The sequence below is a fragment of the Oncorhynchus mykiss genome, chromosome 13 (assembly GCF_057628025.1).
Source record: "Oncorhynchus mykiss isolate SJ-2025 chromosome 13, ASM5762802v1, whole genome shotgun sequence".
Classification (NCBI taxonomy): domain Eukaryota; kingdom Metazoa; phylum Chordata; class Actinopteri; order Salmoniformes; family Salmonidae; genus Oncorhynchus; species Oncorhynchus mykiss.
In genome coordinates this window covers 514,409-518,894 of record NC_143034.1, presented here as the reverse complement: position 1 = coordinate 518,894, position 4,486 = coordinate 514,409, and the positions used below count along the sequence as shown (strand labels likewise).

The window sequence follows — 4,486 nt, the reverse complement described above, 5'->3', positions numbered from 1 at the left end:
GGTGCGTGTGTGTGTGTCAGAATCCTACTGGTCTCACTACCGACCAATCAGAAGCCGAATAACAATCTTAAATGGCCAATCACAAAGTGTCACATTTCACTGGAGTAGAAACGGTAGCTCAGTTCAAACACACACACACACACACACACACACACACACACACACACACACACACACACACACACACACACACACACACACACACACACACACAAACACACAAACATATATACAGTGGGGCAACAAAGTATTTAGTCAGCCACCAATTGTGCAAGTTCTCCCACTTAAAAAGATGAGAGGCCTGTAATTTTCATCATAGGTACACTTCTATTATGACAGACAAAATGAGAAAAAAATCCAGAAAATCACATTGTAGGATTTTTTATGAATATATTTGCAAATTATGGTGGAAAATAAGTATTTGGTCACCTACAAACAAGCAAGATTTCTGGCTCTCACAGACCTGTAACTTCTTCCTTAAGAGGCTCCTCTGTCCTCCACTCGTTACCTGTATTAATGGCACCTGTTTGAACTTGTAATCAGTATAAAAGACACCTGTCCACAACCTCAAACAGTCACACTCCAAACTTCACTATGGCCAAGACCATAGAGCTGTCAAAGGACACCAGAAACAAAATTGTAGACCTGCACCAGGCTGGGAAGACTGAATCTGCAATAGGTAAGCAGCTTGGTTTGAAGAAATCAACTGTGGGAGCAATTATTAGGAAATGGAAGACATACAAGACCACTGATAATCGCCCTCGATCTGGGGCTCCACGCAAGATCTCACCCCGTGGGGTCAAAATGATCACAAGAACGGTGAGCAAAAATCCCAGAACCACACGGGGGGACCTAGTGAATAACCTGCAGAGAGCTGGGACCAAAGTAACAAAGCCTACCATCAGTAACACACTACGCCGCCAGGGACTCAAATCCTGCAGTGCCAGACATGTCCCCCTGCTTAAGCCAGTACATGTCCAGGCCCGGCTGAAGTTTGCTAGAGAGCATTTGGATGATCCAGAAGAAGATTGGGAGAATGTCATATGGTCAGATGAAACCAAAATATAACTTTTTGGTAAAAACTCAACTCGTTGTGTTTGGAGGACAAAGTATGCTGAGTTGCATCCAAAGAACACCATACCTACTGTAAAGCATGGGGGTGGAAACATCATGCTTTGGGGCTGTTTTTCTGTAATGGTACCAGGACGACTGATCCGTTTAAAGGAAAGAATGAATGGGGCCATGTATCGTGAGATTTTGAGGGAAAACCTCCTTCCATCAGCAAGGGCATTGAAGATGAAACGTGCCTGGGTCTTTCAGCATAACAATGATCCCAAACACACAGAGAAGGAGAGAAGGAGTGGCTTCGTAAGAAGAATTTCAAGGTCCTGGAGTGGCCTAGCCAGTCTCCAGATCTCAACCCCATAGAAAATCTTTGGAGGGAGTTGAAAATCTGTGTTGCCCAGCAACAGCCCCAAAACATCACTGCTCTAGAGGAGATCTGCATGGAGGAATGGGCCAATATACCAGCAACAGTGTGTGAAAACCTTGTGAAGACTTTGTGAAAACGTTAGACCTCAGTCATTGCCAACAAAGGGTATATAACAAAGTATTGAGATCAACTTTTGTTATTGACCAAAAACGTATTTTCCACCATAATTTGCTAATGTACAATATTGTACAATATTGTACAATATTCGGTCAGAGTCAGTCTGACAATTGACCTACCTGGCTAACTCAGACGGTAGAGAATGAGACTCTTTATCTCGTATTCGTGGGTTCGAACCACAAATGGGGGGATTCTTTTCTGAGCCGAAGCACCAAAAAACTTCGCAAACAGCCATACGCTTGGACTTTCGAGCAGGCTTGCCACCCTGCATTGCTGACTTGTCAGGCATAGCTGGTGATAGAGAAGACGATGATTTTGTATTCTATCTCTGCCTGCACTCTGACCTGTCATCTCAATGACATCCCTATTATCTATTAAACGTCCTCCTAAATGGATTGAATAAATGCTCCTTTTATGGACAAGAAATAGACAGGCAGAGGCTTCAAGAAGAATACTTGCTCCTGGTGGGGCTTTAACTCATAACCTTGTCATCTAATTTCTGTATACTGCTGTATAAGTACAACATGCTGACAGACTGCACCACAGGATCCATCAACAACACTTTCACTGATCTTCATATTTTGCAGAAATGGAGCTGAACGATATTCGGACCAAGTCAATACTACTGTTGAGGTACCTGGCTAGCTCAGTCGGTAGAGCATAAATAGACAGGCAGAGGGTTCAAGAAAAGTACATGCTCCTGGTGAGGATCGAACTCACAACCTCGGCATTGCTTCGCTGCATACTGCTGTATAAGTACCACGCGCTAACCGATTGCGCCACAGGAGCCTGATAATTGTTTACCACATTTTGCACAAACATAGATGTACAATATTCGGTCAGAGTCAGTCCGACAATTGACCTACCTGGCTAACTCAGACTGTAGAGAATGAGACTCTTCATCTCCTATTCGTGGGTTCGAACCACAAATGGGGTGATTCTTTTCTGAGCCGAAGCACCATAAAACTTCGCAAACAGCCATACGCTTGGACTTTCGAGCAGGCTTGCCACCCTGCATTGCTGATGTGTCAGGCATAGCTGGTGATAGAGAAGACGATGATTTTGTATTCTATCTCTGCCTGCACTCTGACCTGTTATCTCAATGACTTCCCTATTATCTATTAAACGTCCTCCTAAATGGATTGAATAAATGCTCCTTTCATGGACAAGAAATAGACAGGCAGAGGCTTCAAGAAGAATACTTGCTCCTGGTGGAGCTTGAACTCATAACCTTGTCATCTAATTTCTGTATACTGCTGTATAAGTACAACACGCTAACAGATTGACCACAGGATCCATCAACAACACTTTCACTGATCACCATATTTTGCAGAAACGGAGCTGAACGATATTCGGACCAAGTCAATACTACTGTTGAGGTACCTGGCTAGCTCAGTCGGTAGAGCATGAAACTCTTAATCTCAGGGTCGTGGGTTTGATCCCCTCGTTAGGTGGTTATTTTCACTGCAGAAGCACCAACTCACTGACTTTCGAGCAGTCTAGCCACCCTGCATTGCTGACTTGTCAGGCATAGCTGGTGATAGAGAAGAATTTGAATACATGCTATTCCTGCACTCTGACCTGTTATCTCAATGACATACCTATTATCTATTAAACTTCCTCCTAAATGGATTGAATAAATGCTCCTTTTATGGACAAGAAATAGACAGGCATAGGCTTCTAGAAGAATACTTGCTCCTGGTGGGGCTTGAAGTCGTAACCTTGTCATCTAATTTCTGTATACTGCTGTATAAGTACAACATGCTGACAGACTGCACCACAGGATCCATCAACAACACTTTCACTGATCTTCATATTTTGCAGAAATGGAGCTGAACGATATTCGGACCAAGTCAATACTACTGTTGAGGTACCTGGCTAGCTCAGTCGGTAGAGCACAAATTGACAGGCAGAGGGTTCAAGAAAAGTACATGCTCCTGGTGAGGATCGAACTCACAACCTCGGCATTGCTTCGCTGCATACTGCTGTATAAGTACCACGCGCTAACCGATTGCGCCACAGGAGCCTGATAATTGTTTACCACATTTTGCACAAACATAGATGTACAATATTCGGTCAGAGTCAGTCCGACAATTGACCTACCTGGCTAACTCAGACGGTAGAGAATGAGACTCTTTATCTCGTATTCGTGGGTTCGAACCACAAATGGGGGGATTCTTTTCTGAGCCGAAGCACCAAAAAACTTCGCAAACAGCCATACGCTTGGACTTTCGAGCAGGCTTGCCACCCTGCATTGCTGACTTGTCAGGCATAGCTGGTGATAGAGAAGACGATGATTTTGTATTCTATCTCTGCCTGCACTCTGACCTGTCATCTCAATGACATCCCTATTATCTATTAAACGTCCTCCTAAATGGATTGAATAAATGCTCCTTTTATGGACAAGAAATAGACAGGCAGAGGCTTCAAGAAGAATACTTGCTCCTGGTGGGGCTTGAACTCATAACCTTGTCATCTAATTTCTGTATACTGCTGTATAAGTAAAACAGGCTAACCAATTGCACCACAGGATCCATCAACAACACTTTCACTGATCTTCATATTTTGCAGAAATGGAGCTGAACGATATTCGGACCAAGTCAATACTACTGTTGAGGTACCTGGCTAGCTCAGTCGGTAGAGTATGAGACTCTTAATCTCAGGCTCGTGGGTTTGATCCCCACGTTAGGTGGTTATTTTCACTGCAGAAGCACCAACTCACTGACTTTCGAGCAGTCTAGCCACCCTGCATTGCTGACTTGTCAGGCATCACATTTCTTCCAAGATCGCATAGCAGTTCAGACGTCTTTTGTCCTCGTCTTGTCGTGTCCTGTATATATATATATTTACAACTTTTTTCACATACATTTTATTTTT

The 4,486-nt window shown here is 43.6% G+C and overlaps 2 non-coding genes across 2 annotated transcripts; both read right to left on the bottom strand.

The window, feature by feature from the left end:
* Positions 1-2,304: 2,304 nt before the first annotated feature.
* On the bottom strand, positions 2,305-2,398 carry trnai-uau (transfer RNA isoleucine (anticodon UAU)). The gene is made up of 2 exons: positions 2,361-2,398; positions 2,305-2,340 (listed from the first exon to the last, which is right to left on the bottom strand). It is a non-coding gene; the product is annotated as a tRNA-Ile (tRNA).
* A 1,143-nt stretch (positions 2,399-3,541) lies between these two features.
* On the bottom strand, positions 3,542-3,635 carry trnai-uau (transfer RNA isoleucine (anticodon UAU)). The gene is made up of 2 exons: positions 3,598-3,635; positions 3,542-3,577 (listed from the first exon to the last, which is right to left on the bottom strand). It is a non-coding gene; the product is annotated as a tRNA-Ile (tRNA).
* Between the last annotated feature and the right edge of the window lie 851 nt (positions 3,636-4,486).